Genomic DNA, 13,841 nt, shown 5'->3' with positions numbered 1-13,841 from the left:
TTCCCGACCCCCCCCTCACCCCCAAAAACATACCAAGCTCTTTTTTTCATTCCAATTTAATGCTACTTTCATCCTCCCAAAGACAAGCAAGGTGAGGACGAAATGTTCAAAGACCTTTGCCGATGATGCACTGTTGTGATATTCAATTGATTGAGATTTGACTTCAAAAGAATTTCAAGTTAAGATTACTATTTAATTCTTTTCAGCTCTTTCATTTCAGGATCCAACAGAATCTTATATAGCATTCACTGGGGAATGGCAAACAAAAACAACTCCTGATATAATAACATATACCTTCACTCACAGCCCACAGCTACATCTGTGAAAAAGATTAGAAGGTTGGCCGCCAACATCAGATTGCTCTCTAGGTTAATGAGGAGCATCAAACAAAGAAAACAATGCATGATATTAATTGATTGCAATCTTTGACGGAAATACCAATACTTCAGACACAATACAAGCCTGTATTCTTATTTATGTTTTGAAGAATTGGAATCAATGGCTCGACTGTGGAAACAATGGAGCTCAATTTCTCCAGTGAGCTGCACTGTCAGATCATATGGGAAATCCCCTGAACCCTCCAGAACCAGCTGAGAGGATGGAGTTCCACAGGAGGGATAGCAACACTCTCACGTGGCTTTTCTCTGCCTCCCAGCCCATTAACCAGATCAAAGGATCCCTTGTTATAAACATATGCAAACAGCTTTTTTATTAAGCTAATCACATCACACCACCGCTTAGCTAAAATCACCCTCCTTAGCTGCTTAGCATGTCCCCATCTCATTACATCATTCAGCATCATTTCCTGTATTGGCGGCAGGCAGCTTAAGGGCTAGATGTACTTTGTTGCTTCGTGTCGCACACTGAAAATAGCCAATCTGCAAGCTCACAACGATTTGCAGTGCGACGCATTGTGAGCTTGTAGATCGGCTATTTTAGGTGCGCAACACCGGCGTGCAACAAAGTATAATTCCGGCTTTACAATGCTGAGCTCTATCGATCTGTCTCAGTGATGGTTGGACATGCCTGTGCAGGGAAGAGGGGATAGAGCAGTGAGGTGTGCGCTGAGAGAGAGAGAGAGAGAGAGAGAGATGTGACGTTCTCTTCTCTTCTTGGCCCGGTAATGATAGCAGGGAAATCTCATTTCACGACTCGCTGCCGTGTTTGCAAATCCGGGTGCATCCCGGAGCAGAAGCCCGGGAGGGGGAGGGGGGACAAGTTCAAGCTGACAGGACACATCTGTACAAGATCAGCAAATGCAAACCTGAGGGGTCAGATAGGGTGGGGTGAACCGGGGGTTACAGAACACTGGGCAGCCACGCGTCACCGGTACCAGTTCATTTGGTTGCTAATGGCTTATCGATTGCTGAGGACCATGGTGAGGATCCCCCCCTGAAAACTTCTCCATCCTCAGCACCAGGATGGAGAAGAGAGATCAGCTCGCTCAGCTCCACATGCAGTTGTTCTTTCCACTCAATTTAAGCTGACAGGGATCAATAACCACACTTCTTTCGGTATCCTGTTTAACCACAACCTGTGACTCACTGGGCTCAGGTCTCCTCAAACCACACTCCCCACCGAGCCCAGTCGGCCGATACATACCCTCTTTAGAACAACCAAGTGCAAAAGAGGGTATGTGGATGACATGTTGAGAGAGTCTAAAGGAGAAAAGACCTTAACCATTAACCTTTCCTTTGAAGAGGCTGGTTTGCTTTCTAAGTGTGTCTCTCGCTAGGCAGAAAACCACAGCTCTAGCCAAAGTGTATGCCAGCAACAACTGAATTACAGTAGTTAACTTCATGCTGGCAAACAGAACCCCCTCAATGAAACAAGTTCAGAATTAACCACATGTACCCTAGTGTCCCTTTTCTTGGCATGTCATAACAAGTGATTCAGTGAAAATAGCGAAGAGATTTGGTGTAGAAAGAAAAAAGGATAGTTCTGAATATAATAGAAAAATAGAATATTGCTTAAACTCCCCAGATGGACAAGTGAAATGTTCGAGACCAGTGATGTACCCACCTTTCATGCTGTATTGAGGAATTCTATGTACAGATTCATGTGTAGACTGATTACTGATAAGAGTCAAAGAATGTAATAATAATGGCCCTAACTGATATCACACACAGTGAAACATGGTATTCCTCGTTCTACTAATAACACTAGAGCTTCACTTCAGTCTGATACTCAGGCTATCTTTCTGTTTGTTGTCGTCTGTTATATATATATATATATATATAGTTTTATATAGACCTATTGTGTCTGAAAGTTTATCATCATAAGCGTTTAGTATGTTATTACCTTCATCTGCATTTACCATCTATGCAAACGTATTATCCACTGTGAAAAGGGTCTATTATGGTAACAGACTTGTTGTTGTGTAAAGCTGTGTATATGAATTAATCTCCTTGTGTTTAACCATCCTGACCAAGCAACACACAATGCATTTAATCACCTTAATCGACAAGGTTATGGCCCTGAATTTAATTCCCCACTGTGCCAAACACACAAAAAGCCCAGTGGCTTCCTGGTATAGGATCAGTGGTCTTGTAGTAGGCATAGACCGTAAAAAAAATATACATATATATACATAAAATATATATCCGGTCCAAAAAATTTACCCGGAAATGAATGCTATTGGTTGGGACCAGAGCGGGGGGTAGGAATTAATGCTATTGGTTGTGTAGCTTGTCAATCAAAATTGTCACAAGGTAGCCACGCCCCTCCTACAGCATACCCTAGCTTATCATCAATTTTAAAATAAATGGGACGATAATTTACCAAAACGCATATCATGGTGATTGAAAGACTTTAAACTAGCGACTGGAAGCATATAGTATTTATGACAATGTTTATTAAGGTAATAAAATCAAGTGCAAAGTTCGGCAAAAACGCTTGAATAGAGCCTAATTGCTTCTGACACCAGCAGAGGTGAAACAGCGAGACTACAGGCCACACATATGAACTGTCACTTCCTATACAGCCTCAATTTACAAGCCGGATGCGAGCCCTTTGGGTAAAACGCCTTGGCCTGCTGAGCCACCAGGACGCCACAGCAGCTGTTTTATTAGTCATAATGGCTTTCCTTTAGTGATTTAACGGCAATGTAAGTGTCCACTGCTTTGTGGCGCCTTGCACTTCTTTGCCCCACGGAGTGTGATTAGCATGAGCTCCTCCATGCGGGCACCCCTCCTGCAGTTACTTCAGAGGTTGATTGGACTAAAAATAGTCCCTTTAACCACGGCTGCATGACATTGAATCCTGATCCATGTTATCACCTTCCTGTCGTCTCTTTTTTACAGACCCCTCTACCGCAGTGCATAATTTGCATGATTATAACAATTGAATTCCTCTAGATCGTTACCCACGTGAGCCTTCCTACTTTGTGGCACGGCGATCTCGCCCAGCGAAATGAGCCGATCTACAAACCTACGAGCTTGCAGATTCACTATATATTTTTTTATTTTCTAAAATTGTCCGTAACATTTTTTCTATATTTTCGCCTGTTAATGTTATGTCCAAAATAGGGATGCTAGGATTAATGACAATCCCATTCCATGCCCATACAACAGAGAGGGAACCCTCTTCTTTTAGTCAGAATCAGCAGTACTGTATTTGCTACAGCAGCAGCACAAAACCACTACTCTGTATCGCATGCATGCTGAGTTGCTGGAGTGGAGGTTGCGCGAGGGACACAGCCACCATATGCTGAGAGAAATGGAAATCAGCTGCGCGGGGCAATGGAACGCTGATATCCCAGTCTTCTACCCTATTGAAATTGCACACCGCACACATACAGTACTGCACAGTAACTTTTCTTTATGCATACCAAAAAAGCCCTTCTGCTCTCTGTCCCCAATCTGTCTGTCCGTCTCTTTCTCTTTCTCACACACACACACACACACACACACACACACACACACACACACACACACACACACACACACACACACACACACACACACACACACACACACACACACACACACACACACACACACACACACACACACACACACACACACACACACACACACACACACACACACACACACACACACACACACACACGCACACCCCTCTCTCTCTCTCAGTCTGGACAGTTACAATGGGATTCCTTAAGGCTTCAATTTGCACAGTGAGTGAAGCCAGGAACCAGGCCAGGCAGTCCAATCTGTGTGTGAGCAGATTTGCATAGGAAGGGGGTTATTAGGGTGCAGGACAAGGAGCATTTGTGAGAGCCAGTACTGTATGTGTGCATTTATGCCCGCGCATGCAAATACACACGCACGCGCATAAAATGACTATGTGTGATAGTGCGTGTTCATGCCAATGCCTTCTGTTCTCACCGATGCCAGGCAATGGATGGAATGAAGCCCACCATAACAGCTTCCCCTCCCTGTGTGCGTTTGTGGGTGTGTGTCAGAGAGTGAGCGTGCGGCTCCCTCTCTCCTCCCCCGTTCACTCAGCTCTTCTCCATCTATCCATTTAATATGCAACGTTCTGCTGTCTGATGATTTCCTCCAGACAGGCTACAGAGAACATGTTGATGGGCAATCTCCACCCTATTTACGACAACTATTATGATCCGTCATGCGAGGAAACTGTGTCTAGACAGGGTACTAAAGCCACCTTTAAACAGCATAAATGCATCAAAGTAGTACAAATATTATGGTCCTCTGGTGGTTCAGAGCCATCATCACAACGACCCCCATTTACTTTCTCTCCGTTTCTGGCTAGACAGCAGTGAACGTTCACTGAGTGCTGAAACAACCGAAGGAATAAAAACGAATTCCAAAGTTCCTTATTTTTGTGGGATTGGGCGACCAGGTCCCCAGTTCGACTCTCTACTGGCCGGACTGTGTGCCATGTACCTCCCCTGCTCTTTGTCCACCTTTACTGTTGCAATTGAAATAAAGCAGAAATGCTTTTTTATATATATTTTTATTTCTTTATTATCATCATTATTATTATTATTATTTTCTTTTCCCCCAAAATAGCTAAATTGCATACAATGACATGCCCAAGGGACGCCAGGGTGAAAGTGATTAATGAAAAGTCTTGCTAGACGTTTGAGAAACTGTCCGGACTCATTTCACTCTGTCTCATTAAAGGATTTCAAATGTTCCTCCCGATTCCCTCCTTGGAGCCCGTAAGAAGGGTAATCTCCCTACATTGTGATGGGATGATCTGTGGGTGCCTGGGTGGTATGTCAATTATTTCAGAGGTGAAGGGATTATAAGTGTAATCCAGAACTCTTTGCCATTCCTGTGCTGAGGTGCATTATTGGATAAGTCTTGAGCCCCCCCCCCCCCCACACACACACACACTCCCACCATCCCCAGGAAATTCAGATAGTTACTGTAGAAACACAGTCAGATCAGATGTAGGTGTTTCTCTGGAAACACAGCCATGTAAACATCAGAACATTTCTGGCTGTTCTGGCACCAGATAAATGAGAGAGACCACACGTGTTTTTAAAGAGGGAAAGTGGGGGAGGTCGTTGTCCCTTTATAATTTACTTGCTTTTATTGGGATAGAAGGAACACCTTGTAACCATGTTTTGAAAATGTCCTAAAAAATAAAATGTATTAGTATTATTATTATCTCAAGGCCACCTCAGTACTTTGGTCTATTTTATTCCTCATCTTTCCTCTTCTTTCTGAACTGCTTTGAACCTTTCAAAGCCATCAGGACAACCAGAGAGAGACGGCTGCTTTTAAAAATGTCCATAAAAAAAATACATCTCATGCTTTTGTCTACTTTCTTCCTCGTTTTTCCTCTTCTTTCTAAACGACCCCCTGAGGGCTTTAAGCTTTTCATTGGTATCGACTGGCAGGGCAGTACCTACAAATGCCTCTGATCAGAACAGTCCACTAGAAACGTGAAAAAAGCATTAAGGTGATTGATTGATTGATTGATTGAAATTTTTATTAGGCAAAAGAATGTAAAACAACATAGTTACATTTATAATACTTTTTGCGAACGCAGCAAGTGGAGCTTACTATGAAACCGTGCTCGGCTTGTGTGTCTGTCTGTGTGCAGTATTGTGTGCACTGCCTGTGTGCAGCCGCGCCCCCATGTGGCTGAAATCCGCCAGTGCACTACAGTGTGGCTGAAATCCGCCTGCCCCTGGGTGACTAATTACACTCCTCTGAGAGAAATATAGCAGCTACAGTCAAAAATAACATATCTAAAAGCATCTAGACGAGTTCAGCTATTGGGATATCTAAGAATTCCATGTCATTTGTGCATATTTCAGGCCGGATGGCAAGTTGAAAAAACGCCTTAGTTTGAGGACAGTTTTAGATTTCTTCTTGCTAGCTAGCTATGCTGTAACATGGGATTCCAAATGACTAATTTGCACTTATTACTTTCTATTCTTCTTATTGTTATTTTCGAGCTGCGTTCGCTTGCCGCGTTCGCGCGTCTTACTTGTGTCTAAAAGGTCCGACCAAGAAAGTCCTTGCGGACTTGTTTCCGTTGAGGTCCTTGAATTAATTTCATGAGGTCCACTGGTTCAGTCAGTTGATTGTGATACGGGTACAACTGGTGATCTGCGTTACAAGGGATTCTAGAATTGAACTGTATAGGCTTTGATTGGGACTGTGTCCATGTATGAGTGCACAGAAGATTATGTGTCAAACAAACAAACATGCAATCAAAGGTGCTGCAGCCATCAGATTCACTCCCACATTATGGTCAATGAATATGGTGGTTATATGATATACTGTGATATCCATTTCTGTGCATGAGTGTACAGGACTGTGTGTGTGTGTGTGTGTGTGTGTGTGTGTGTGTGTGTGTGTGTGTGTGTGTGTGTGTGTGTGTGTGTGTGTGTGTGTGTGTGTGTGTGTGTGTGTGTGTGTGTGTGTGTGTGCATAGCACTAGTGTTGTTTTCAGTATCTGTGGGTGGGAGGCGGTTAGTAGGACACTGGGTCCCACAGGACTAGTTAAGAGTCACCGGAGTTGTCATCCCTCTTTTGACACAACAAGCACACTTTGGAACAGGATAACACATGGAAGGCCCTGGATACCACAGCCTGCTTTAGAACACAGGGCTACAGAGTGCTACCCAAAGATGACTCCTTAGCCTGGTTTCTGCACCTCGTTTCTACATACACAAATTATACTAGATGTTTTATAATCAGCTAAATCGATTAGTTTGATTAACCACTAAGCCCTGTATTATCCTTTGTTAAAATAGCCAATCTACAAGCTCACAATGCGTCACGACGCATTGTGAGCTTGTAGATCTGCTATTTTCACTATATATTTTTTTTTAAATAATTTAACCCATTCAATCCGGGAATGCATCTCTGTCATTTTAGATTTTAGTTATATTTTATACTTTGGCTATTAAAAAATAGCAGATATACAAGCTCATAGCGTGTCACTTCGTGCCGCGCTATGAGCTTGTAGATCTGCTATTTTTGAAAAATCCTAAAAATGTGTGCAAATCTTTGTATATATATATTTTTAAAGCGAACATTTGTAACTCAAATCTTTGCTTCTGGAGGTCCCTGCATGGAACAAAATATTTTACAAATGTTAGCTTTAAAAAATATATATTCAAAGATTTGCACAAATGCTCACGATTTTTCAATCTACAAGCTCATAGCACATGAGCTTGTAGATCTGCTATTTTTGAATAGCATGCGTTCCCGCATTGCGTTCCCGCATTGAATGGGCTAATCGTAATCAAGACAAAAGTTTTAAATAATTGTGATATTGATTTGAAGTAAGCCCTACCACCATGACAGACAGACAGACAGACAGACAGACAGAGGTAAAAGGCAGGGAATCCTTTGTGCCCAGGGGGCTGCCAAGCCACGGTCGAGGCAGCTCACCTGCCTTGACCTTGGCTTAGCAGTGTGGCGCCTGTCAGCAGGCATCACTCTGTCTCTCCTGTGTGAGAGTGAGTGTGCACATGCACATGCACATGTGCAGGTGTGCGTGTGCAAGGCTGCTCGATGATGACTACAATTATTATCATAATAATAATATATAATTATTTTCCTGAATATTGGAATTATGATTATCAATCGCGATTAGTGATGATGATTATATACTTCTCTGTGTCATCTCTTGTTGTCTAATAGTATGTACATTTCTGTGGTTATAATGTTCCTCTGTGAGCCTGATGAATGGAGACATTGGTTATAAAATGCTTTGGTAATTCATCCTTGTGTAATGTGTTTTACTTCTACTCCACTACATCTCAGAGACAAATATTGTACTTTTTTACTCCACAAAAAAAAAAAGCCTTAGTTTCTAGTTACTTTGCAGATTTATTATTACAAAGATCTATGTTATGATTTGGCTATTTGAAAATAGACTATATGCAAGCTCACAACGTTGTGAGCTTAGAAAGTAGAAAGTGCGTGTGTAGAGAGTATTTTTATATTGTGGTGGTGCTACTTTTATTGAAGAAAAACAATCTGAGTACTTCGTTTGCCACTGTTCCATGCATAGAGGGACTCTGCCAACAGAGGTCATGCACTGGCTGGAGGTGGAAATGTTTGTTAAAATAATATTTTTGCCATGGACATGTATGAGTGGACAATAATATTACCAAAAACACTTAAAGAGCTAACCCTGAATGACCATTACAGGTCTATAACTCTGAAAGTGTACAAATGGAACCATTTGTACACTCTCAGAGTTGTGGTGGTCCTTGAAAATAAAAAGCTTTGAGAAACCACTGTACTAGTGGACTCCTAATGTGCCATAGTGTCATAGTAAATCAGTGTCATACATATTCTGAGGAGAACCTGGAGGCCGACATTCAGTAATTGGGTCTTGTGATCAAAATAAGAACATTATAATGTTAAGTAAAAACTAAATCTAGAATTTGCCACCGACAAGGCCAAGTCTTGCCATTGACACATTTGTCCGTGTACGGATTTCTTGATGACCAGTGACCACTGTCTGCCAAACATCAACGGTAACCACAGGCAGCAGAATACCATCAGAATACCATCAGCACCTGCTGCCTTGCACCATCTCCAAGGCGCCTCCACGCTGCCAGCCCACGCACCATGCCCACGGCACGCTTGAGCAAGTAGTGAACCAGCGGCAAATGCAAGGATGCACGTATGCTTGACGATAGCATAGATAGACAAAAGCATGCACGCCAATGCTTGTTTTTCTGTTATGTTCATCTGTCTCTCTCTCATCTTCACGCTCTCCAAGCTTGTCTGCAACTATCATCCCCTCCTTGCCTGTCTCTGTTTTAACCCATTCAAACCGGGAACGCATCTGTGTCATTTTAAGATTTCTTTGGCTATTCAAAAATAGTAGATATAGAAGCTCATAACGTGACACTCTTTGTAGATCTTCTATCTTTTTTTTTTATCGTGGAAAATGTGTGCAAATATTTGAATATATATATTTTTTTTTTAAGGGAACATTTTTACTCAAATCTTTGCTTCTGGAGGATCCCTGGAATAAAACATTTTGAGATTGGGTTCCGCGGCAATACACATATCCTTTTGGAGGGTCCTTGACATGAAAAAGTTTGAGCAACACTGATATAGCAACATACTGTTCGGATTTAGAAAACATTTTCAGATAGATGGCCTCATCTCAAAATATTTAGTAATAGGGACCCCCAGACGCAAAGATTTGAGTCAAAAATGTTCCCTTTAAAAATATATACATTTAAATATTTGCACAAATGTTCGAGATTTTTGAATAGCCAAAGTATAAAATAATGGTTCAAGTGGTGACACAGATGCGTTCCCGGATTGAATGCTAACACATCCATTATGTTAGTGCGACGGTGTCTCGACACTCATCGTTCAGATACGGGACATAAGCGCATGGGGAGAGGGAGAGAAGAAAAAAAAAAGCAGAGACAGGCGGTAATATACACGTCTCGCAGGTACAAATGAACAAAGACAACATTATCTGGAGGGGAAATGGACGACCTGTCAACTGTGCTTTATGGACGGGTAAAGAAATGAACGGCGACAGCAATATACGCCCGCTGTTTATGGATGTCCCAGGAGGATATGAAAGCAGAGGAGAGGAGAGAGGGAGAAGAAAGAGAAGGAGGGAAGGGGAGAGGTAAAGGGAGTCGAGAGGGACAAGGACAAGGAGAAGGAGAAGGAGGAAAGGCAGTGGGCGATAAGACATAAATAATGAAAAGTCAGTAGATCAGGAGACCCTTCCGTGGGGAAGGGAAGAGAGACAGGTGGCATATTGCAGGCATCCTAGCAAAAGCAATTTGTACCATATCAAGATCAGAATGTGATAAGGTATCCTCATTTCCCCTCTGCCAGATTTTTACTGTACACCTTCCTCGCCTAAATAGAGCCCCCCCCTCCCCCGGAACAGAGAACAAACGATGGGAAGAGAGGAGAGACAAATGAGTAGACAGCTCTGATCTTTCAACCTGTGATTGCTGTGGCAAGATAACAGCTAATAATCTGAGAACGTCTCTGGCTTGATAGGCAGGGAACCCTACAGTGAGCTAGACATTACACATATCAATCATTATACCCCCCCCCCCCCCAACACACCCACTCCAAAACCATTATAAGAGTCTGCTAACAGCCCCTAGAGCACTGGTTCTCAACGTCGGACCACCAGGGGATCCAAATGGATCGATGTCCATCTCTGGTGTCAAGTGTGTACGCCTAGTTCACGCCAACTTCAGAGCACAGCATGCATCTGTTTGGCTGCCGCTCTGTATGGCCACACAGCAACAGCAGCCAAGTTGAACTTTTCTCAACTTTGCTGCTCTGATTGTTTGCTGGCTCCATCTCCTGCTGCAGTAGGGAAAGCGGCGGGTGTTCAGCTATTTTCACAGAATATTCAAGCCCAGAATGGAGACGCTAGGGTTCATGTGGTTAATGACCCTGAAACTGGCAGGGATAAAAATAACAATACGAATGCAAAGCTACAGATTTGCCATTCAATCACACAAGTGTACACGCGGAGTGCCACACAACAATGTCAGTCTTCTTGTAACAAGTGTGGCCTCCCTGTCCATTTTGCTATGGATAGTACGCTAGGTAAGTAACAGTAGGTGTGCAGTTTGAGAATGAAGACACTCTGTATTATAAACATTAATAAAGACATAATTCAAATGGTACTTTAGCAGAGCAGGATTTCCCCCTTTTAAGTAGCATATTCAGAAATTCTCTGAAAGTTTCATAAATGCATTTTTTTTTTTAAATAACAGATCTACAAAGTGAGCTTGTAGATCGGCTATTTTAACTATACTTGAAATGGGGCTTAAGTGGTTAATTCATAATAATACAATATTTCTATTTAAAAATTTGCAGAGTTGAAGTCATTAGCTTGCAAAAGGCAAAAACAAATACTCCAAATAGGTACTTCAGTACAGCACTCAAGTAAATGTACTTAGACTGTCCACCACTGGCCAAACAGTACCCATGTACACACAGCTGCCTCTAATGCATAGGGAGTAATTCACACATATTCATGCTCATACACATGCACACATACAGTATAAAGCAAACATATTGAAAAGAGCTTGCTCATTGAATTGTTCAGCCTAAAGGAGCCGGGGGGGTGGGGGGTCCACTCTTTACTCTAGAGGAAATAAAAGCTTGTAAAAACAGATTCCTCATTACAACGCACAGGGGTCGGCCGGCTAAAATATTTAAAACGTTATGCAAGAGTGAGTGCTTAAGGCAGGCACAAGCCTTTACCTTATGCTAATTCAACATCGTTATCATCAATAATGCATTTACCCGGAGTTGGTATTACAATGAATTTCATAATCGCCGTACTATGAAGCACAGATGAATAATACATTTGATTGCAATGGATTTTTGTCAAGCAAAAAAGGCTACATTGGGAAGTAAATAATAGACAAACTGTAGCATTCAAGGATAATGGAAAAGCAGAAATGGAATTGTTACACTGAATATTTTGTGTGGAAAAAATCAAATCTCCAAGGAAACAGCCTTGTTTATTTAAAGCGGCACTATGCCACTTTTTTCTCATGAATAAAATACAGTATGTTAGTACAATATATTATACAATTGGGGTGGTTGTATTTTGTCTCCCTGCTCTTCTATTGAGTCATTTAGATTATGTCAAAGGTCATGTCTCACCTAGGCACATGGGATCCGACACAAATGTTGACCTGATGGTCAAGATTAAATGTAATAATAATAATAATACCTGAAATTTATATAGCGCTTTTCTAATACTCAAAGTCGCTTTACAAGTTAAACTAAGTAGAGCAAAATAAAAACAGAACAACTTTAATAATAGAATACAGAGAATAAAGTTAAAAAGTTAAAAAGGCTGCAGAAGGCCAGGGAATAAAACCAACAAAAGTTGAATGGCAGTTGAAAAGGTGGTAGGAGATCAGGCTAGGTGGGAAAAGCAATTCTGAAGAGGTGGGTTTTGAGGGAGGTTTTGAACACGGCAAGGGTGGGGGCGGTTTTGATGTGAGGTGGGAGTGGGTTCCAGAGGGTGGGTGCTGCAACGGAAAATGCCCTATCACCCCAGGTGTGCTTGGTTTTTTTGGTGGGGAATTTGAGGAGGTTGGCATCGCCGGATCTGAGGGAACGGGTGGGGACGTGGTTGTGAAGGAGGTCGGAGATGTATTGGGGTGCCTGGTGGTTGAGGGCTTTGTAGGTGATGATGAGGATTTTGAAGTTGATTCTGTGTTTGACCGGGAGCCAGTGGAGGTCGCGGAGGACTGGTGTGATGTGGTCTCTGGAGCGGGTGTGAGTGAGCAGGCGGGCGGCTGAGTTCTGTACATATTGAAGTTTATTGAGGGTTTTGGCAGTGATACCGTGGAGGATGCTGTTGCAGTAGTCTATCCGGGATGAGATGAAGGCATGAATGAGGGTTTCGGCAGCGGAAGATGTCAGGGAGGGACGGAGACGGGCAATGTTCCGGAGGTGAAAAAAGGCTATTTTGGTGATGTTTTTTATATGTGGGAGAAATGACAGGGTGGGGTCAAAAATTACACCAAGGTTGCGGATGTGGGGGGAGGTTTTAACACATTGAATGCCAATCGCGTAGATCTACGCGAACCTATTTAAAGCCGCAGCGTGCCAGTCGCGTAGATCTACGCGAACCGCCGATTCCCATGTTAATCGCCCAAGGTGCACTTTCCGAATTTTTTTGATCCATTTCCGTTTCCGGTTTTCGGTCGGAAACGGAATTATTCGGGTTCCGGTTTTTTCGATCGTATCCGCTTCCTGTCTGGGATCCTGTTTAAAACTCGATTTTCTCGGTTTGTTGTTTTTCTCCTCGCTGATCACTGTTTAGCGTGTATCGGCTGTAGCTTCAAGATGGCGGCTCGCATTTGGAAACTGTTTTCGCTGGACGTTTCTCACGGATCCGCTGTGTGTTTAGAACCAAATGAACGCGCACTTTTAACTTATTTAGCGAGGTCTGTGGCGACATGATAAAAACAAAAAAACAACAATAAAACGCTGGCACTGGTGAGTACATTATGAGATTAAACTCTGGCATGGAATGTGTTAATTCCACTGGGAAGGAGACCCCGGGGCAGACCAAGGACCAGATGGGCGGATTACATCTCCACACTGGCCTGGGAACGCCTCGGGATCCCCCAGGAGGAAGTTGCTAATGTTGCTCAGGAGAGGAAGGTCTGGAGCTCTCTGCTGGAACTGTTGCCCCCGCGACCCGACTCCGGATAAGCGGTTGAAGATGGATGGATGGAATGTGTTAATGAGGGAGCCGTCGATGTTGAGTGAGAAGTCCTGGGTGGAGCGGGTATGTATCCCCTGAGCAAGCAGGCTGCCGTAGTACTTTATGTTGGGTACACATGTCAAGGGGAGGGGGAGAGCTGGCTTGTATAACTCCTGTTATTCATCGCA

General features: G+C 42.9%; 1 protein-coding gene across 2 annotated transcripts in view; it reads right to left on the bottom strand.

Moving 5' to 3' along the window:
- The window catches only part of lrp8 (low density lipoprotein receptor-related protein 8, apolipoprotein e receptor), a gene marked incomplete at its 3' end in the record, with an annotated part of 245,237 nt that overhangs the window by 183,507 nt on the left and 47,889 nt on the right, over positions 1-13,841 (bottom strand). The window lies entirely within an intron of this gene.

Source organism: Gymnoscopelus braueri (assembly GCF_963280865.1).
Source record: "Gymnoscopelus braueri genome assembly, chromosome: 6".
NCBI classification, from domain to species: domain Eukaryota; kingdom Metazoa; phylum Chordata; class Actinopteri; order Myctophiformes; family Myctophidae; genus Gymnoscopelus; species Gymnoscopelus braueri.
This window is presented reverse-complemented; position numbering and strand designations above follow the sequence as displayed.